At 37.6% G+C, this 23,671-nt stretch overlaps 1 protein-coding gene across 14 annotated transcripts in view; it reads right to left on the reverse strand.

The window, feature by feature from the left end:
* LOC103058722 (F-actin-monooxygenase MICAL2) overlaps positions 1-11,177 on the reverse strand; it is an 86,143-nt gene extending 74,966 nt beyond the window's left edge. For 6 of the 14 annotated variants that reach the window (XM_088145923.1, XM_088145922.1, XM_088145921.1 and 3 more), the window contains exon 1: positions 10,998-11,177. The gene's annotated coding sequence lies outside the window, so the exon portion shown is untranslated. Of the gene's footprint in view, positions 1-10,886 lie in introns of all 14 variants that reach the window. The other 8 variants (XM_088145920.1, XM_088145914.1, XM_088145918.1 and 5 more) reach the window with 3 other exon arrangements.
* Between the last annotated feature and the right edge of the window lie 12,494 nt (positions 11,178-23,671).

A 23,671-nucleotide genomic window follows, 5' to 3' on the forward strand; every position in this document is an offset into this window, starting at 1 on the left:
TCTGAGTTCAAGTTTGTTTTACATCATTTCCCCTTATCAGAAATACATATGAGACTTCCAAAGGAACTTTTTAACCCAAACATCATAAACCAGCAGCCATACTTGTTCCATAAAGCAATTAATCACATTCAGAAATTAAGAAGTAGGGTACATTTCACTGATGGAAAAACCAGAGAAAAACATTTTTGTACTCTGGACTTTAAATTCATATCCTGCTATTACATTAGAAACAATTAAACATTTGTCCCTGTGACCAGATTTGACATCTCCAGGATAGATATAGCTGCCATACTACTCTCCTGGCTATCTAGATTCAAAGTTGAATCCAGTATAGAGTGCAACCCCAGCCAACACACCCTGTCTCCATGTTCCCCAATATGCCTTTGGATTATCAGAATCATCTGTTTTATCTCAAGTATCTGGAGATCAGAATCATTTGAAAATCAGAAGCTGTCCTTTCCTGTTAACTTCACTGCAGTACATTTAGACATTAGACATCTTTGGAGTGGGGTGGGGAGTAAAGTATATTACTTCTCTTGCTTCAAAACCTTGTATGCTAGTTATACTGCCTCAAAGAATCTGTAAAGACAGGAAAATATTCATTTAATTATAGGTGATCTCAGTATTCACCCATAAAAATGTTACAAAACCACGAAGTAAAGTGTTTACGTATTTAAGGTAAAGCTGACATGACATGTCAAGCAAAATAACTATCTTTTCCTTGCTTGGAATGTCAACAATTAATTCCTCAACACTCACTGGCACATATGAAAGCCACAGCAGACACTTCACAAAATAGCTAAAATTCTCTAATAGAGAAATCTCTCAAATCTACCCATTTCTCAAAAGGGACAACCTAGAAATAAAAAGAGAAATGGCAAGATATCCTCCCCTTTTCAGCCTTTCTTTGAAGACCTATTGTGTTTTCCAGAATCTGCTAGGAGAGATTCTCTCTCTCCTATTTATCATAAATAAATAAAATAAAATAAATAAAATAAAATAAATCTCCTATTTATCAGATAAATACTGATACATAACAGGTTCCAGTGCTTACAATTCCTGGCAGTCTGTAGGAGCAACAGCTGCCCACTTTTCAACTGATAGTATTTCCTTTTTCTTTTTTTTTACATAAATGTCTGTTGTTTCTTTGTAGGGTAACAGCCATCACCTATCTTACCCCCAATTAGGCATCCTAAAGCCTGGACCTTTGGTGATAGTTTTCAGAAAAACACATTAAAAAAACTTTCACCATTCTCTTTCTAGAGCATACTCATCCCACTCAACACTACAGTAATTGAATTCATCTTATTACAGATTACTTTTTGAACATCCATTTATAGAATAATTAATGTAATTATTCTCTTTGACTGCTATTTAAATGCTGTTTCAAATCACACCTATTAAAATGAATGAAACTTAAGCCACAGTACTGGGTGGAGGCTGGGCAGAACACAAGCAAACAGTACATTCAGGTTTCATAACAAGCTACAGGGTAATGAAATATCAAAATATTTGCTCGGAATGCTTATTCACAATCAATAAATATCTGGCTGCAATCCAATACTGCCAGCTTTGATTGCAATTTGATACTCGCTTATATAGAGAAAGCTCAATGGAATTCAGTGGAACTTGCTTCTGAATAGTTTGTTTTGTAAATTAAACCCATATAATAACCATTATGGGAGACTGCTGTTTCAAGATATACTTGAATATATTTAAGAAAATGTTCATTATATGATTTATCAAAATCCGGGGGGGGGGGCGGCGCGTCCTATTTTTCTGTTTCAAATATAAAAGATACTGTCAACATTAAACAGAAGAGAGCAGGTGGTCAGAATGTGTTCCTGAAATGTTTTTCTTTGGAAGAAAAATATGTTGTTTTTTTAAGTACACACAGAGAAGCTTCAAAGTCTCTTCACAGTATTTTTAGAATTTAAAGCAGAAGAACATAATATATTAGATCAGACAAGGTCCATTTAGTCCAACACGCATTTCCTTCAACAGTTGATCAGATGGTCCCTGATAGTCCACAAACATAAGTGCAACAGTACTCACACACTTGAGTTTTCCATCCTCTAGTATTCAGAGGCATCCTACTTCAGATACAGGTAACATAAGGCATACATTGAAAGCTTCACCTTTGAGGAAATTTGTATACCTCTTTTTAAAACCATCACTGTAACTTGCAACAGTGAATTTCAAAACTTTAGCATGTGGTATATAAACAAATACTTTTACATTTGAATTCTCTGAAAGCTCTTCAACATGTATCTACTAATTTCCAATATTCCTAAAATTCATCTTGAGTTTTGTTTCTGAATTTTACAGGAAATTTTGCTCACGTTGTGTGCTTTAACTGATATTCTGACTATTATCAGACACTGAACTTTATGCCACATCTAGTTCCTAAGGCCATAAAAATCAAGGTTATGTTTGAAACTGCACCCAATCTCATCTGTACTTTGCTCCTCCATAACTCTTACAGACACAACTAACATTATTTAAACTCAATATTATTCCCCCATAGCACACCAGTAGCCGGTTAACAGATGCATGGCAAAAAGTTAGCGTTTCACACCCAGTAACATCTCACAAGAATCATTTGCCCTTGGAAAGTCAAGAGGAAATTATAGGATAAAACTAGATGAGAAACCTTAGTCACCCAGTTAAAATAATCAAATTCACTATTTTCTAGCCATCACCTATGTTTTTTCTAACTCAACTCTTTCTTTGCACGCAGACTAATAATGCTGCTGAGAAACATTAGTACACTGGCCCCTTAATATATGAATTCATAGACATTAATCTGGGTTATCAAAGTTTTTATAGAAATAAATGAAAAAAATCAGCTACCTTCTTAGATAATTTCAAGAGGATTGGTTTGCATTTCCATACCCAAATGGCCAAAGTAAACATAATGGCAGAAGTCCAATGACCAATTGTCCATAATATTATTCCCTTGGTATAACCAAAGCAGCCTTTGGGGAGGCATAAATCCCTCAAATGACCCTTAACAATAATGTTTAGGGTCTAGTGAAAGGTAGATGCAGAACCAGATAAATTCTGCATACACAGAATTTCTTTTATCAATTTCCAGAACCTATTAAGTTATGTGTGAATGATAGGTTTTTAAGGTACAATGACCACATGTATTTTTATGGCTAAGTCATAATGTAGTCGGCTTGCTTTGGTTTAGCATAATGGGTGACTCCACTATGTGTTTTAATATTTATGTGTGACTATCTTGGCTTGTTCAAGACATCAAAGTTAAAAAATCATGACCTAGCACAGTGTGTGACTCCAATCTATGCAGAATTTTCTTGAAGCTCCATAATTATATTTTAGTAGTTCCCCCTGCAAGTATAAAAAGATATTCCCCAACAAGGGGATAAATATGAAGAAATAAGTCCTAATGTGCAGTGCATGGACAGGCATGCCCTTGCTCACATGCCTACTGACAGCCAGATGGCATCTAATCTGGATCTACATCTTTATGAGGAAGAAATACTTTCTTTCCATATAGTAAAAGGGAGATTTTTCTTCAACCCCTCTGTCTGCAGGCAGAAGAGCTTTTGTTGTTTTGGAAAGTGCAGACGGTTCTCCAAAGGAAGGGAGAAAATCAAGCAGCTGAGTAACAGGGCTCCTGAGCCTCTGGTAAAAGGAACTTCAAAAAGATGGGAGGACACTCCAAACAAACAAACAATAGACAAGCTTCAGAGCCTTATATTTTCCTTTATATTTTTCTGTGGGAGATCCTTTTTAAATCACTACTGTATCTGTGAGTTGAACAACTCTATATTTTCATCTCTTTTACTATTGTTTTATTTATAACTACTTAAATCCAAAAAGGGATTTTTATTTCTTTCCCTTTTTTTTTAGAAAAACGAAACTTGATTTTATTTTTTTCTTGTGAGATTGATTTCTTTTGGGGAGGTGAGGGAGAGGAAGGGGTTGATTCCTTGCCCACACTGCTACACTACAGGGCCAGCAGATGTTACTATATAATTTATTTTTCATTTCTCTTTTTTCAATTTGCCAGAAAAACAATACAAGTTGTGGAGCCCTGGCTCTTTTAAATGCCACATTAGGGCAAGGATGCCAGTGAACCACTGTCTAGATGAAAGGTAGCAGCAGTATGAACTACCAAACTGTATAGCAAAGTAAGGAGCAAAACTAGGGGGTACAGACCAGAGCAGTTCTAGAAGGGGTTAATATCTCCAACTTTTCATACCATAGATTCAGTCTTGCCACTATCATGCATTTGAAGGATGCTATTTCAGTAAAACCCTGGTATTTTGTTTTGCTCGAACACTATGCCAAGGAGATAAATACATTTATGCCTCACTACAAATAGGCAAAAACAGAGAGTCATTTATTACATAATTATCTCTGCTTCAGGGATATCAAACCTTTTTGCTTATTTCCAAAAAAAAAAAAAGGCAAAAAGACCCATCGTGAATGTTTAAGTTACAGGAGGACAAATGTTAGAAAAAACTTCCTGACAGTAAGAGTAGCTTTACAGTAGAACCAACTACCCAGAGATCTGGCGAGCTCCCCTTCACTGGAAGTGTTCGAACTAACCAGCCATTTGTCTAGGATGCTTCACTTTTGATTTCTGTACTGAACAGAGGCATGGACATAACACCTTCTAGCTCTATGTCAAGATGAAGTAAACGTGAAGGCTTTATTTTAATAGTCTGTTCAATTAAGCATGGGAAGCTTAATTACAATGACTGTGTAAATGGAACCTGTCACTCAAACAATGATAAAAGTATCTCCTCTCAGCCACATAGTAAAGGAGGATGTATAGCATGGAGAAGGATGATGTTTCTCCATCTGTCAACCAAGAAGAGAAAGAACAGTGAGATCTGGGTAGAAGGACACGTCGAAGAGAAGCCCTGGGCCTATCCAAGTATACCTTCTAGTAATCAGAATGAGTGGTTTAAATAAGTTATTTCAGTTGAAGAAATCTAAAAACATTTTTAAAGAGTGAAACCTGCATCCAAGTAGAAACAGTTTTACTAACAGGATTATGATTTAATATTGAGAAAAGCTAACTTCAGAGGAGTTTTCAAACTGAACAATAAGCTTTATGTTTATTCTTGTTTCTAAACTCCATTCGTTATTCATTCGATTTATATACCATTTCATTTGGGAACTCAGTGTACACAACATTCCCTCCTCCTATTTTTTTCTCACAACAGAAACCTTGTAAGATAGTATGGCTGAGAGAAAATGAGTGGCCATGGGCTGTGGCTGAAGGGTGACTAGAACCTGGATCCCTTCCCAGGTATCAGTTCACTGTCTTACCTTCTATGTAAGACACACTAGTTTTCAATATATCAATTGCCTATTTTCTCTTCAGATTCACCAAGTCACACTACTAAAATTAACAGAAACGTTCAAAATTAGGAAAAGATTTGTTCATGGCAGCAAGACCAAAAGGGATCTTCTATAACTCCCTAGAGGAATGTAATCCCAATATTTCTTAAGGAATACCCACTTAACCTACTGGTTCCCAACAAGCACCAACCAGAATTCTTTACACAACAGATTTAAATTTAGGAGGATCCTCATGGTTAAGCAGTAGCATGGGGCAGGATTAAAAAGGCAACAAGTATATATAGAACCACTTCTAACAAATGTGTTCACTGACAAGCTATGTTTAAAACAAACCAGAATCACAAAAGCCATGGTTTCAAATTATGGCTTTGTTTCTTCTATGAGGCTGGATCACATATTACATTAAGGCAAAAAAATATAATCTGGGAACCAGTCTTGTTTCACTCCCTTGAAATATTTTGATTTATATTCATTTCCTCAATGCTTTTTGTCTCTCGTGTCCAGGCTACACACATATTTGCCAAGCAAACCACACAGCATATAACTGTTTCTCTGTTTATACCTTTATATCTACATGGTTTAGCACTGTTAGGATTTCTTTCACTCTTTAGAAACGTACTGATATCCATTTAATGGAGAGGAAGGCAACCATTTTAGGGCTGAAGGCTGTACACTTGTGTGGTAGGCTGTAATCAAAAAGTAGGCCTGGTACAGGGAAAAAAAAGTAGGGGCAAGATAAAAGAGGTATATTATTTTTATTTTTATTAATATAGTTGAATGATCTGCAAGTCAGAGAAGTCAGCTTATCAAGTCTAGCTAAAATAACTTCTGTAAAGTTAATGTTTTGAACAACAAAGATTTGTGGGATAGGACTTTGTGATAGATACCTAGACCCATGCTTCTACACATTTGAATAAATTTTATTTATAATCTTTTTGTTCATACAAGGAATTTTTTTTACTACATTTACCAAGCAGCTCAGCCTGAAAGAGCAAAAGAATACTTACATCACCTTTTCTGTCTAAGTAACAATACTTTGCATCAATAATTAGAGCTTAGTATCCCTGGAAAGCCAGCCCTGCAAGTCTTATTTTCATATATAATAAACAGGAACCACAGTTCTGTAAACAGGTTCAGAACTTGCTGTACGGTAATACATAATTTGTAGGGAAGGAGGGGGAAAGAAACACCTCTTCCCTCTCAAGTTCAATTTCACTAATTCATATTATGCTAATTTTACATTATGCAAAACCCTAAATGACACTGTCAACAACTACTCATAATTGGAATAAGAATGTTTTTGCTCCCAAGGCTCTCATTCAGCACGGACTCAGAGCGGCCATCTATAGTGATGAGAATGTTGTTCAGATTCCACACTCAAATTGCTTCTTGGCTGTGATTATTGGCCTATGTGCCAATTATAAATCAAGCTTACTTACTTGCTGCACTTGCATGCAAAATGATTACTGGATGGCTCTTGAACCCTTCCACTGCTATGGTAGGACTGTTAAAAAATTTAAAAAACAAAAACCAACCCATAATGATATATAAGTACCGCTGCTGACTTCAGGGTCAGAATACCAGGTCAGAATCCTAATCTCACATTTAAACTATTAATCTACCTTCTTCCCTAATAAATATATTTAGGATTTAGTCATCAAGAACTATGTCATACACTGTACTCCAGGGTAACTCTGGTTCATTACTATCTGTGTACATGGCAGCACATCATGGCTCCCAGTTAATGTATTATCTGTCACTGTCTGTAGCAGCCTTTCTCAGCCTTTTTATCCTGGAAGAACCCTTGAAATAATTTGCAGGTCCCAGGGAACCCTTGCATAAAAATTGCAAAAAAATATAAAGACTTCACAATACAATTCCATTCTAACCTACACAATCCACGTTTTACAATGTTTACAACAACAAAGTGGCAAGCCAGCAGCTGAGTCACAGCATATAAAAATTTCCATCACTGAGGGTGCTAGCATTGCGTGGCACACAAAGTTCAAAAAATGATTTTTATTTTTTTTCCTATCACAATCTCTTATAGAACCCCTAGTGATATCTTGTGGAACCCCAGTTGAAAAAAGGCTAGTTTATAAAAAAGTGCCAAAATCTAAATACAGGCACCAATCATATGTGAGAAGAACATACCACCTAAGCACCAGTCTTACACCAAGGATTCTCCCAGTGACAAAATGTTTGAGGTGAGTCCAAAGATGATCAATACAAGAAAAAAAGTCACAGCAAGAGGTCTCATTTGTGAAAAGAACTGAATGTTTAAATGTCTGGGTGTAGATTAGATCCACAGACAATACAAGTAACTAGACAAATAATGAACAGCAATCCACAATTCAAAGCCAGGATAATACCAGACACCATTTTTAATTAGGCCTAACATCAGCTGAATATACTGAAGATCTGATAAACCAAACAGGGCAGTCACACTGAAGATTACAGATTGGTATGACAGTATTATATAGTTACTCCTCCAAAAATATTGACATGTCTGATGTTGAGCAAGCATTGCAACTGCACAGCTTGTTGAGTAAACTTTTCTCCATTAAGGGCAACAGCAGAGATGGAAGGAAAACAGTAAGAGTTTACATTTAAAAAAAAGAACTTTAAACTTGTAAAAAACCTAATATCATTTAAAGAAAAGTAACAAAACCTCATTTTTTGACAGATTCCATTTTATTATTTTCAATGGTGGCTTTGAGTCTTAAAAAAAAAGTACCTAATCAAGCAACTGCTTTAACCTTATTTGGTAGTTTTATTTATTTTTTTTTAAGGGTGAATAGTTCTTATTGAAGTAACTGGTACCCACTGTACATTTTGATAAGAATCAAGTCTTTCTTCAGGTGTATGGAATAATTGGTTCTCTTGACATTTCAAATAAATATAACATTGGAACAATATTATTATATTTTCATCCCACCTTCATATACATATATATATATAAAGGTGGGATGAAACTCTAATAATACATTTGGCCAAATCAAGTCAGCAAAACATACACAATATTCCTGCCTTCTATAGAGATAATACAGAAAGAAGGCCAGCAGTTTTGAAAATGCTGACCCTCTAAGGGCCATAATAGCTTTTTGAAGGAATATATGGTACGGAAAGTGCACATTTTGGTACAAAAAAGCAAGAATGCTTGAGGACTTTTATTTTTTAGAAAGTGTAGATGGTGCCCTGATCCATTCTTCTTGGATATATTTACAAATTGGAAGCTATCTGCCAGATTTTGCCCTTTTCAAAATTTTGCCTCATAGTTGTCGACAAGTTAAATGTTTAAAAAATACGTTATTTAAAATGCATATATCTTTTGAGTCAAAATGCAACTTTTAAATAAGGTTTTTCAATCCCTTTTGGAATTTATTTTTAATGAATAAATAGCAAAAATACAAACTAGAAACAGGGACATCACACCATGCTTACAAAAAAGAAGAGCAATGTGGCAGAAGTTACTAGACCATTAGAACTTAAACTAATAGTCACCCACAGATCTATTCTAGCACTTAACTGCATATAACAGAGTTATGTGGAGGAGGATCCAAAGTGAATTCATAGGAGAAATTCAAAGTCTAATGTCCCTTCCCCACTTAACTGCACAGGCATACATCTCCTTAAATAGGCACACTGTTTCATAGTGATTCATAGCATACCCGTGGCATAGGACCATACTGATAGTAAGATTTACCAAGGCTGTGATACTATAATGCACTGAGTCACAAGCTAGTTAACCATATTTTAACCTAGCATATTGGACAAAGTCAGTGCGTGTGATTAATTTATGGTTCAGTATGCTTTGCAAAATTGAGTTCCATTAACCTTGGATTTTCATGTCGCATGAATACAGTCAAAGACGACATTGAAAAGTACAATATAAGAGTTCTGTTTCTTAAGGCTCAACAGGGTATTATGTAGTGTGGAAAACATAGAGAAGACATTCTACCTGCAGTAGAGAAGGGTGTTCTCAACATGTTTTGTTTTGCTTGTTTATCATTATATTGATGTTTCTTATTACAATGTTATTATGGAGATACTTTTATGGTTTTATATACTGTTTAGACTGTCTTCCTTCACCCATAACTGGAACAATATGTTCATAACCTTCAACAACTGCCAGTAAACAGCCTCTGACTTCCCTTCCACACCCAGCCAGTTTCTATCTTCATTCCTTATCTACCACATCTCATTTTCCCTGCAGGTCCTACTACTAACTTCTGGTCTTTCCAATCAGCAACAGTATAACTCCTTAAGAGTACTGTATTGTGGAAAAGCCTAAAAGCAGTGTAATTTTAAGACATGAAAAGCTGTGCCTCACTCTTTAACTCTACAATAAACCTTGAATCATATAAGGATTTGTAAATTAAGGATTAATCTAAGAAATAACAACCATCTTTCCTCAACTTTGCAACCTCTTGATGAGCTGCAGTTATAGCTCCCAGAATTCAAACCCAATAACGATGGACAAGAGTTATGTGGTGCAAATCACAACACACTGATGGATGCTAGGCTAAGGAAAATAGTACTCCCTCCATCCCTTTTAGTTGGTGCTTGACTCCAAAGTGTAGATCATTTGCCAAATTCAGTACTCAATATGACATGAATTGGAGATCAAAACATTCTGGAAGCAAGAACTGGGGATAATTGGTATAGAGTTTGTTTTTCTCCATATTTATATGAACACATTCTACACTCATATCCATTACCCTTCATGTATCTAAGAAAGCAGACTCTACTCAAGTTTAGGATGCCAGAAGAAAATCTGTTCAATTGCAATGCAATCTGCAACTACCCAGAAGAAAAACCAGGTGAATTCAATACAATTTACTTCTGAGTAGATCAAATTCAGGACTGCACAAGCCAGGTTCACTCATCATCCCAACAGAGAAACATGACAGTCCTGGGGCTCTCTTTCAATTCCGCTTATCTTCAATAGAAAGCAGCTGAAGGAAACAAACGGTACAGCTGCAAGATCCTACCAGGGTTTTTTTTTTTTTAAAGTACAAAACGTCCCGTAACCTCTCCCTAGGCTTTTAAAGTTATATCATTATTTTTTTTTTAAAATGAGACGCCCTGGAGGAGGGAGCACCAAGAAATCCACCTGCACGTAGAAAGAACCTGATGCCGCCCGCTCAGGGAGTTCTGAGGCGCCGGGGCGGCAAACATTTCACCACCGAAGCCCGAACCGCAGATCTGCTTTCATTTCCGCCTCTCTCAGGATGGGACTTTGGGGCAGCTCTTTCACATCCTGTTTTCTTATTTAAAGCCCAACAGAACAAAACACCCCCACGAGCAGGCGAAACGCGTCTGGCGGTACAATCCCGAGGGCGGAAGGCAGGAGCCAGGCAACCCTTCGTGGCGGGCGGCCCCAGCCGACCAACCCGGGCTCGCCGGCGCCTCCCAGCCAAGCGCCACCTGTGCTGCCGCGCTCCGGGACGGCAGAGCGAGCTGACTGGGAAAGCCTCCGCCGGCTCAGGCAACGCAGCCTGGGACGCCCGCCCTGGAAGGACGCCCGCCCGCTCGCCCACCTGCGCAACGAGGTCCCGGCTGCTGGTCTTTCCGGAGGCGCCTCAGGATCCCGCGCTCAACAGAACGGGGCAAACCGATGGAGCCAAGCGCCCCGAAATTCTAAGCCTTACCGCCAGCCTGGTTCAGCACGCTGGTACAGGCAGTGGCAGAAGAAGACAGCAAGCCCGGGACGGCGGGAAAACGCTCCGGCCGCGGCTCCTTCTGCTCCGCCCGGGAGCCAGGCGCATGCCGCCGGTTCCCCCCCTCTCGTTGTGCGCGGCTCTGACTGCGGGGACCGATAGACGCACTGCCTGCCGGAGCGAGCCGAGGGCGGCGGGGCTGGGCGGGGCTTCCAGCCAAGCTCTTTCACCCAATGGGAGGACGCCGAAAGGGAGTTCTGTCACACCGAGCTCGCACGCGGGAGCGCTGAGGCGGCTTCCTGCTTTGGGATGGGACTTAGGAAGAAGCCTGCTTATTCGTAGGAAAAGTCAGGGTTGCACCGGGGACTTCACGACCTGTTAAAGCGTTGAGCCCCGTGACTCAAGATGCCACCAGGAGCTTTCTAAGACTCGAAGACGCCCGCGGGCACAAGGTTGATCTGACCTCCCCATTTAGCCCCAACACCATCCTGTGACAGTCCTTGTTTTTCTCTTCCTTGTCTATTGCTCACTGAAGTCAACGCTCCGATAAATAGGGTGACTGGAATAGCCCTTAGATAACATTTCATTTTATTTTTAAAGTACTCGTTTTACTGCTTTAAATGAAATGTATTGATCCATCTAAGTGTTGCAAATAATTCTTCCATACTGGAGACAAGTCAATTTCTCCATTGACTGTAAAACCAGTCCTGAATGCAGCACTGCTCACACCTCAGCACATATTTTCCATGACAAAATTCTGCCCTTGCACAAGCAAAAGTAAGATACCATGCATGTTTCCCCTACCAAACTAGGGTGGTGGTTGTTTTTTTTAATATTCCCTTCTCAGATGCTGGCTTGAAAGCCATTTCCCATGTTCTGAAAGTACATCCTGGCCTTTTGACTGATTATGTGTCATCAAGTAGTTTTCAACTCCTAGCAACCACATAGATAGATTTTTCTCCATGACGATTTGTCCCTAGCCTGGTCTTTTAATGGGACATCCATGGCTGCTGTAACAAAGTCCATCTGCCTCTCTACTGATCATCCTCTTCTCTTTCCTTCCACCTTGCTCAGCACTAGAGCCTTCTTCAGAGAGCTACATCTTCACATAATGCATCCAAAGTATGGTAATTTGAGCCTGGCCTTTACCAAAGTAATTATAATTAGAACAATGGAATATTCCTATATCCTGCTCTGAGAGCAATGGGCTTCTTTCTGAATAAGCATGCAAAACACTATGACATTAAATTGAAATATTTAACCATCATATGCAAGGCCCCTGAACTTTCTGTCTGTAGCAAGAGAGCTAGGAGAAGACCCCCCTCCCCCATTGTTTCTGCTTAGTAATTTTAACTTGCCTCTTTCTCTTTCTAGAAATAGATTAACACACTTGTGCTTAACTTCACTTTCAAACATAAACATTTGTAAGCATAGGAATCAGGGCACTTTCCTAAGATGAGTTGCACTGAACAATATGTTTTAATATTCATTAATTCTCACCAAATTACCAAATGGAATTCAGAATGGTTTAGTCACAGTCACATTAGGTTTCTTCAGTAAGAAAATCATAACAGAATTTTTAAATATTTTGAAAAGCAGGGATGGAATAAATGGTATGCTGTACACACTGAGTAGCATTTTTTAAAAATCATCACTGTGCCAAAGTAACAGTAAAGAGAACATTTTTTATCATTTCAATGATGGCTGGATGATCCAATGAAGATGCTTTAAGTCACATAGAAGTTAGAAAGCTTAGAGATTCTGATCATATCTACATGATCAGGTTGTCTTGTCAAGAGTAAGAGTCATCAATTGTCTCTGGAGAGCAAGGACAGACAGTATGGTCTTTTACTCACCTCTAGCCCTCTGCCAGTTATTTCCTGCTCTGAGCTGAAAGTACAGTAGTGTTTTCAGCTTGTGCTGACTCTGGTATTGCTGTCCAATTTGCCTACTCTACTGTACTTTGTTCAGAGGCAAGAACATCCGGTTACCTCATTTTCCCAGCTATTCCTCAGTAAAGTCTGCTGCAGTTAATGTTTCAGGTCTTGGTGACATGGTGGTTACAATATTTGCTTAGCATGCAAAGCATTCCTAAGTTAAAACTCAACAGAAACATTTTAATTACTATTTTTCTTTTCCTAAGCTACTTGTTTTTTCACTGGGTTTTCTTTTTAAGTCAGTTTGCCTGTAAACCATTTCATCATTTTTCTGGCCACTTAACCTAGAAGGTTTTTGGGGAAAGAGACAGTAATTAAAAACACATTCCTGCTAGGTTTCAAACCAGGGACATCTGCTGGTCAGGCAAGTGTTATAATCATTATGATACTGAGAAAGACCTATAAAACAAACTGCAGCAGACCTTCTTGTAGAAAAGCTAGACAATTATTTTTATTATTTAAGTAATATTTTATTATAAAGCTGTTCGTTGTGTGTTTTGATGCCGTAATTTTGTAATGTATAAAACATTATTTGGAATATGTACATCCAGTTTATATGTAAATAACTTCAAATGACTAAAGACACATAACGTTTATTTGGAAGGTAAGAGCAATTTCATTATCTCCTTTTCTATCCTCTCACCAGGGACATTATCTGTAGCCATCTTAACAGTATTTCACACCGTATTTTAAGCACAGATATTGGTTTGGCTAAAAGTGTCTTTGGAACCTAGAACAACCACAATTTCTGGTTAGCAATAATCAAAATTTAAAATTGGATTAAACCCCAACTGTAGTTGAAGAACCACATAGACAGGTATGAGTACCTAGCTGTATTGTGTGAATACGCTCTCCAAATAAAATGTTTAAAAGGAAGAAAAATGTGCTAGTAGTGAGCACATGGTTTTTACTGTAATTCAGTTGACTTGTGATGGATATATAGTACATAGGTTCATGGTGATCCAATCTTTAAAATTTCACTAAGATTTCTGATCAGATATCAATAAATGATAAAAATTCCAATGCTATACTATCAATTGATAGATAGCTTTCATATGGCTGCAAGTTTCATAACGTTAAAAGTTGGTCTTTTTGTTTTGTTTTATTTTGTTTACAGATCAATGCTCTAAGTAAGAATAGCAAAAGTCCATCTGAGGAAGAAATAGTCACAGAATTTAGAAATGATTCATAATATATACCAAATATATTTTATTTAATACTGCACTCTTATGCACATTTTCCTGGAAGTAAAAGGTATTAAAAACAATAGGCCTTCCAAGTGGAAACTTCTACTTTAAATTTGTTAAGATCTTGTCAGATATCTGCAAACTGCAAATCTGATACCAGATGCTGCTCTCAGTCAACTGACATTTTTTTCAGCTGCACAAATGGCCTTTCCTTTGTCTGGCATGATCAGAAATATTAAGCACTGACAGAAGATTCAGCTCTTCTTCAAGACACCTTTCTGTCATGTCTATGCTATGGGCTGCATTGCTTTTTGTATTTGCTCATCTTTCATAGTCATAAATAGATTATAGTAATCTATTTTTATATCCTATGCACAAATCTCCCTCTGTGTCACTGTGGGAGCTGAGCTTTGTAATTTAAGATTTTCCAAATACTTTGAACTTCTCATAATGTACTTGGAAGTTAAGTGTTTAATTAGTAAGGCATTTGTTTTTTAAGGAAGGTGACTATGCAGTTGTGTATGCAGGATAAATGCAATGCAAAGGGTTTTTTTGGCCAGGGAGGTGATAAATAGTCTGATCTAACTGCCATTGCCACTCTTGTTTAAACTTTGTAGCCCTATGTAGTAAGAAATCTACATGAAGGAATCACTTTCTTGTCATGTCTACAAGTTTTGTTCTAATTAATATTGTTCTTGAGAGGTTCTCAAAAATATTGAACTTGATAGCGATGATTGATAGACAGACAGATTTTTTAAGAGAGACAGAAGCTCTTCATTGGACTGCTACTTTAAAAACAGAGCATATTGTAGCTTTTACGTTTGGTGCCATGCTGCAATTTACAGTAATGGAGTTGCAATGATGAGAATTGGGTAGCTATATAAATCTAAGTAAATAAATAGCTGTTGATTTTGCTAGGATGCATTATGGCAGCTCCATTGTATTAAGTATCTTATTCCAGTTTTGAAGCACTTTAATCCAGTTAACATAAACTTCAGAGTTAATTGCTGGTCTTTATTTTAGGGCAAAAATAGGCAACACGATGCCCGTGAGCGCCACTGTGTCAACAGACATCTCCCTTGGTGACCACCACTGACTCTACCCCAACTGACTTTAATTTTTTTAAAAATATTATTTTAATCAAAGCCAAAATTAAATGCAACATTATTTTGTTGGAATCATCTGTCTCTAGAATCCTACTTATTTACAAAAATACCTCTGAGCCCTCAGGGCCAATAGAAAATAAAAATGATGGGTGGCTGAAGCTCAATGCTTTATTTGCAAGCATAACTACTTTCCTGAAAAAGGAAAGGGTAGCATTCTTGCTAGTTAGGATGCATGTCAGGAACAAGCTCAGCAGTTTGCTGTCTGGCAAGGGGTCCTTTGTAGCTGGCGTGCACACTCTTCAGTTGGATTCTAGCCTTGGCTCATAGAGAAAGAGTTGGACCACTCTGATCATTCTGGTTCCTCTTTTCTGCACAATGGAGTTTCTTTTGTATAAGGGAGAAGGTAACATCTGAAACTAAGTTATTGGGTCACATTGCTACATTCCTAATGGAAATACTTCTGAAGGGGAGCATTAAGATATTAGCTTGATGAATTGTCATTATCGTTGTTACTTACGTTTCCAGGAATCTATTAAAAATGTCCTTCAGACCTGTTTCAGACTTAGCTCAAAGCCTGGCTCATTATACTTACACCCTTAATGGCATGAACTTAACTCTTTTTCAAAGTTGTGGCTTATTCACAGATTATATTGTCAAGATAATTTCTAGTTTATGTATAGTCTCACAGCAACATTACAGCTAAAGCAGTTGTAATGTTGCAATGAGAAAAATATTGTTTAAAATAACCATAGTTTCAACTGGGAAACTGTCAGCATCTTAGACCAAGCTAAATAAAAAGGGAATTCTGCAAGGGAATTCTTGGAAGCTTGGTATTCAGACAAGGCAGCTATCAACAGGCACATAGAGATAAACAACAAAACCCACACCCCCACCAACACTGGCAGGGCATGCCACAATATATAAACAGAGAGCAAATCCCATTCCATTCTAGCACTGAAGATGTTACCTAGCCGGGTAACGAAACATTTGCAAGAAAACACCCAAGCTCAGAGAACCCCAAGGACTCCACAGTTCAACCCTGAGCTACACAGATTCGCTTCTATTGATAGCTCCTCCTTCCCAAAATCAAATCAATGGGGATACCCTCTTTCTACTTTCTTCTTATGTGATGCCAGCATTGCACAGCCATATACTCAATAGTAATATACCTTTGTATGACAAACAACAAACAAGAAATACACCAACCCAAATACAAAACCAAAACAGAATTACTGGAGGGGCATGCCCTTAACTCTTTAATCTCCTGTGGAGGTGGCCCTACTGGCATCCTTTTTGCCATCCCAGAACAGCCAGTCCTTTGTAGCTCAGGCATCTGCCAGAGCCCATCAAAGGAGGACAGATGGGAAAATGGGAGGCTCCTAGAGCCTCCAGGTCTCTAGGAGCAATAGGAAGATCCCTGTGTTTCAGCATCTCCCCAGCAGGGCACCATGTGCATGGCCTAGCCTAGACAACACAGAGCAGATCAAAGGCCAGACAGACTGTCCAGACAGATGTTGATCCTCTTCCTTGCAGAAGTGGAGTTCTGTGCTGCTGAATAATGCTAAGGCTGTGCAATTATAAAGCCCCAATAAGATGCAAAACAGCGCAACATTTCTTTAGATTTAACAGCCATGAGCTAATGGTGTCCTTCAGGTCTTATGAATGGTGCATCTCGCAACCAATTCATCCATCTTTGTTTTAAAGAAGAGAAACTGAAACCAATACAAATTAATTTTCTTCTATGGAGTGAATATGATGCAACACCAATTCTCTATTGAAATAGTAATTAGGGAATGAATTTTCTATAGCTTGTGATACCTGAAATATGTTCTGAGTGCTCATCCAATTTACCAGTCTTAACAAGAAAAAAAGGCAAGATTTTTAGTACCTCCTACATTCTCTTATCTGACTTATTTTATACAAATGAAAAAATAATAAACTGAAAGATAGTTGTCATGTTACAGGTAAATATACTTTAAAATATAAGGTGGTGAAAAGGCTCTAGCTTTGTTATTTGAGGCTTTTACTTCTTTCTGTTGAAGTGGGCAGGTGTCCATGTTCAGAAAGTGGCCAAGGTCTCTACAATCTTCATCTAGCCACTCACCAAATACCAGAGCAAAGTGAGAGATCAGATGGCGAGCGCCAACTCCTTTTGTTATCTATTTGGAAACAGACTGGGATGGTAAAGGTCCAAGTAGGGTAGTCTGGTAAATGTCAGAGATAAATGCTTGGAATTCCTTGAACCAAGGACAAAGAAACTGACATACAAAAAGGGCACATATAATCTTCCCTGCAATGGAGGCAGAGATAAGCAGCTTGGGAAACAGTGCAAGCAATCTAACATATAACCTAAACCTACCAAGACGGCAGTTCCTTGGAAGCTTTAAACTACTGCAAAACACCAAGCATAGAAATGTTTGTCTCAAGCTTCAGTCAATCTGATTATGTACAGTATGTATGGAAATGGATGGAGATCCCATTCAAATAAAGAACATGTTTTTACTTTATGAACTTCATGCAGAATAGGAAGGAGTACCAGTGGGAGATTTTTTTAAAAAAATGTTTCTTAGGCCCCAGAACACACTGTAATAAAAGGTAGGTAATAATAGTATTTGACATTCTTATGGATGACATGTGGATTTTAAAGCAGCTTTTTCCAACCAGATGCCCTCTTGATATATTGGAACTAATATTTCCAGAATTCATGTGCTGATTGAAAATTCTGAGATTTATCCAGTATATATCGAGGGATATTGTTGCCTATTTTTAAGATGTTTGTTAGTATCTCTTACATTATATGCTGTTATCATCTGATCATATGGACAGGATAGTTCTAGACCATCTGCAAATTTAATAATGTTAGTAAAGCAATTCTGGAAAAAACTACTTCTTAAAATTCTATGATACATTTGTTGAGTGTGTCAGCATTTCAAGGTAGACCAGACTTGGAAACTAGTTATGAATATTAAAACTACTTTAATTATAGGATTACAGTATCAGAATCTTGCAAGTCTGAAAGCACTTCCCCCTCCCTGCCTTTATCTTCAAGAGAACTAGGGAGGGTCAAGTCTGAGACGTTTTCTCAAATTACATTTCTGCTTAGGATTCAGATTTCTTTAATTTGACCGTTGTCTTGGTTGTGGCTTTTCCTCCTGTTCCTCAAGGTTATTCTCACAGCCCATTACAAGTGTAGGTTTAAACATGGAAATGATATAGACCTGTCTGATAATCTTCCCTCCCAGCTGTTTTTGTTTTACTACTCTTTTTGTTCCCCAGCTCTCATTCTTACTTATCTAGTGATGTCTCTTGTCTTTTCCCATTTTGATGCTTTTGGCTATTGATTTTTAGACTGGTACCCTGGCTCATTATTAGGCTAAAATTGTGAAGGATTCCAACAGCTTGTGAATTTCATTAATTTTTTCCCCCCATATTTAGAATATGCTGCCAACTTTTTCTGGTAGGTGGTTAGCTCCTGCGGTGCACTTCTGACATCTTGCGTGACTATAAGAAAAGAGGGGAACAGTCCTGCAGCGTAACAGATGATGGCCTGCCACCTTCAGAAACAGCATCCCACTGGCCCACTGGACTCTAAAACCTAGACCTAAATTGAATGATAGATGAACTTTTCAGTAAATAGAAGAACTGGTTCTCCATATTCTACATGTTTCCCAGAAAAAAAGAAAGGGGAAAAAAAAGAAGAATTCTTTCAAGCTTACATGAAGCTTATAGTGAGGCTTTGCGAACTCAAATTACACATCATAAATATGCTTTTTTTGCTAAAAAAAAAAAAAAAAAGATTAATTCAGTATTGAAGCACTCTTTGAAATCCTGACATACTGTACATATGATTTTAGCTGCCAAATATAATTAGACAAAACCTGGTCTATGGCATCTTTCCCTTATTATTCTGTCCTTGTTTTTTACACAACTATGGTGTAAGGAAACAACAGATAAAACATTTTCAAACATGTGTTATCTGGCTATCCCAGCTGTCTTCAATGAGCAGTGTTATATCATCATGGAAAAGTATCAAGTACTTGTATGTCTTGGAAGACAAAGTCTTTATTTTTGGCATATCTTTTTTGGGTGGAGTATACCATCTACTTCAGTATAATTATTTTTGGTCCTATTGGAATAAGCTTGCAAAGTAACCAAAACTACTCTAATTTATTTAATTAGTTCTGTTACCATCTGTATCCAAAGTTCTCTAAGCAGATTACCTAGTTTAACACAAACTAAATTATAGAACAAGAGTTGAAATAATTCACAGATAAATATGATTTTTTCACAAATCTCTGTTCATCCCCATTCTTACAATCAGGCATTGCTAAACTCACACGGATATCTAATCACCTGTAGTTCCCTCTCCTGTAAGATCAAAGAAAATACTGTCTCCTTACCTCACTGATCTAGTTTACATCACATATTGACCAGGTACATAAATATTCCAAGCTATAGTTTCTTTTAACTACAGTTTATTGAACAAACTGCAATCGTCTCCAAGCAAAATATTAAACCAAAACCATCAAACTACCCTGTTGAAGCAGGCCTGTATATTGGAGCATATGGAAGTCTGTATAATGTGTTCCCTTTTGCTGTCAAAAGATGTTACCATCTTCATTAAAAAGAGGAGTTATTTATTATCTAATACCCCTGAGTACTGACTTCACAGCAGAATCTATTGGAATACAGAAGCCTGAATAAATGCTCCACTGGTGGGACCCTGCAAAAAGGAAATCACTATTAGCCTACTTGAAAAATCTCCTTTTGAATTTGATATATTGAATATTTAAATAAATAAAGTCATAAATAACAGCCAGCTGCAGCTGATATTCCCTCAGAATGAATTAGACGGTTTTCAGTTGTCCAGAAACAGATGAGTGGAGCTGTTTTTTCTTTCTCTTTTTTTGCACTTTCTAAAATGTCAAAGCTATAGTTGGAACCATATCCATAGCTCTAGATCTCAAGTTCATGGAAACTCTGATGAGTATGCTAAAAAAAATCTTATTTTTATAACCTGGGTTGTCTTCTCTACTATATCCAAGTACTGACTATCAGAAGCAGATATTGGTTGAAATCAAAAGCTGTAGGACTAAGCTCCACTGAAATGAACCTCTCAGCAGTTAGTGTTCTTGCTTCAGGAAATGCAAGTAGATATGAACCAATTGTCCTTTCCTCTCCTCTTTTGCCACTGAGAAATATTTCATTTGAATATTTGAATAGAAGGAGATGTTTGGCATCTCTTGACAATCTACCACAAAAGAAAGCCTTTGAGGCAGTTGCTACATCAACATCAATTGATTGGATGATCAGAACATCTGGCTCCTGAATCTATAATGCATGTGTACAGAAAGAACATTACTAAGGGCAGTTTTTCTCATCCTCTCCATGACTAATTTCTTCTGTAAATGGCTTATTTCTTGAAAAAATGGCAAGACATCATCCAAGGATTCCTGTGGATTATGCCATCCTAGTAATGATCAGTTGGTGATGTTCACTTACCCAGAGTAATGGAGTGGCACCAGTTAATATTATTATTTTGAAGGAGAGGATCTTACTGCCACAGTTCTGTGTCCATGGTTTAAAAACTGTCTGAGCCAATAAAGAAAGAAATGCATAGCAATGCTGGACTTTGACTCTTGCTTAACTCTACAACTCTCTTTTGGGCTTCAAAAACATCTTCCCAGAAACCTTGAGGGACAGAAGATGAAGGGCAATTTGCCAGAATGCATGCATCTTAAAAGTAGGCATTCATTATAGTGATGGAAGATGGTATTAGTATTGAAATTTGCTGAAAGGAAAGCTTCCATTTATTTATTTATTTATTTAATATGAATTCTGGTCTCAGTTTACTAATTAATCGTTCTGGTAACTATTCTTGCCAAAAGCGTGTAAAATCTGTTGCTCTGAAAAAAAAAATCATTATCAAAACATGTGTTATTTATAGACTTGTCTCTTAAGCATTTTACAGTATGCTTCCTATTCTGACAAATGGCTAGTTATCAGAAAGGGGCTCAAGACTATATCCTGTTCCTGATTTTTGCGATGAGAAATTAATGGCCCAAAGGTGATTGCCTACACACCCAGATGTGTTCTCTAAGTCCAGGAGACCAGTGGGCAGCTCTGCTGTAAACTGAATTTCAGGTGGCTCAAGGTGAACAAGAAAAGCATACTTCCCTACAGAAACAAGTTTAGAATTGCTGGTATTCTTTTTGGTGCATTTTTATTTTGTATTTCAGTATCCTAAAATAATAGTCTGACTCAGTTTTCTGCAGCTTGCTGACCTCCAGAAGCTTTAGACTCTTCCTCCCATTATCCCTGGTCTTGGCCAACTCATCTAGGGGGCACTAGATTGAGAGAAGCAGCTGTAAATCATCACATTCAGGCTCATGTCTATAATGATTTTCTTCTGGAACTATTTCCTTTCCATAAAGCACATGTATTGTGGTTATGAATTATGATTATTCACCCAGACACTGTGCTGTTTTACAGCTGTGAATCACTCGCTTTTGTCTCCCAGCAAACAGATCATGTGATATTTCACTGTGAACCACAATAATGGGTAGCTATTCTGAAGCTGAATGTCCAAAAATGGGATGAACAAGAGAAGTCCTCAGGCTTATAGGGTAACTTTCAAACAATTTCATCTCTCCAATCACAGTCCTTGGTCTAAAATTTTGTGGTATACATTATTATGGACCTCCTTCACATTCCCCATGTGTCCTTCCATCATAGAACTTTACACTGGCTCTCTATTAGGGCCAGAGCTCAACTTATGCTCTTGGTGGTAGAGTTGAAGGTCCTGCAGTTACCCATTCTCACTATCTGTCCCAGTTCCTGTCTTGGTATGATCTTGTTTTACTGCAGGATCAGCAGAACAGGGGCTTCTTTCCATTCCCTTTTCACTTATTGCTCCTTCTGATTTGCATGCGTTTCAAGCTGTGGGTTCCCGGACCTGGAACTCAATTCTCCCCCTACTCCAGCTCCATGCATCTTTGAATGCATTTAAGAAGGATTTGAGAACTTATTTATTTAATAAAGCAGACTGATTGATAGAAGATGAAGGCGTTTTCACCAAAAAAGCATTTTGCTGTATGTCTTATTGGTAAATGTAGATGGTAGGTAAGTTTAGGGTTTTATAATTGTGGTTATTTTTATTGTGATTATAAATATATCATGGTATATATGGCTTTTATTGCTTTCGTGTACTTTTAACTGCTGTTTAGTTTTTATTAATTTTTATTGTGGCTGGACCATACCCTTTGGGGGGGGACAGAAGTTAAATTATATGTTTGCTTGTTTGATCTATTCAGGCAAAAACTGTCAGAAAAGTATGGATAACCTGTCTAGAATGCTTTGCATGTAAGCCTAACAATATTTGGGGGTCATTGGGTGCTTGTGGAATTTTGAGAGCATTTGATTGATTGTTCATATGTCATCAAGATAGTGTTGACTATTAGTCACTACATAGATAGACCTTCTCCAGGATGATCTGTCCCCAACCTGGTCTTCAGATCTTCCAACAGTCCACCCAATGCTGGTTCAAGGTTATATGGTGCTCCTAGGCCACATTCTGATGTTGCCACCTCCTGCCAAAGTGAAGATTTGCATTTTTAAAATGATTCAGAAGGAGGGGCAGTATTAGCATTCCCTAAGCCTTGGTGCCCTAGGCCACTGCTTACTTAGCCTTAGCCTAAAGCCAGCCCTGGGTGCGCTCATAGCTGCTGTAATAAAGTCTATCCATCTTGCTGTTGGTTGTCCTCTTTTTCATTCCTTCTACCTTTCCCAGCAAGAGATCTAGGTCTTCACATAACATGTCCAAAATATGATAATTTGAGCCTATTTGTTTGTTTTCTTGGCTATCCATGGTATTCTCTCAATTCTTCTTCAACACCAGAAGTATCAATAAAACTTTTTCTCTTGCTTCTTCAAAGTCCAACTTTTGTTTCCACAGAGGCAAAACCATTGCATGCACAATTCTGATCTTTGTAGGAATCTAAATACTTCATCAAAGGCCTTCGTTGCTACCCTACCAAGTGCTAGTCTGTGATGCATTTCTTGACTCTGTGTGTGTGTGTGTTTGTGTGTATTTGCTGTTGATAGTCAATCTTAAAAAGCAAACGCTTTCCACCACTTTGATATTTTCTTGTCAGTTATAAGGCTGGTTGCTATACCTGTTATTATCAATCAATGTATTTATTACCTTGACCACTGGTCATAACAAATAAGATAAAACCTGCACAAAAGTCGCCAAACATTAATAAAATACATTAAAATGTACAAAAATCAGTAAAAACATTAAAACAGTGTTATTACAGCAAGTAAAATATTAGAAAACATTAGGAACTTTTGATAAAATGTTTTCTCTGTTTAGCAGCATCCCATGCAAAGCTTGCTAATTTCCATAGCAGTGTCTCCTTGTCTAAATTCATTAG

This window comes from Python bivittatus, unplaced genomic scaffold, assembly GCF_059951505.1.
Source record: "Python bivittatus isolate LINGU-HERP-01145 unplaced genomic scaffold, Pbiv_v1 ctg000480_np1212, whole genome shotgun sequence".
NCBI classification, from domain to species: Eukaryota; Metazoa; Chordata; class Lepidosauria; order Squamata; family Pythonidae; genus Python; species Python bivittatus.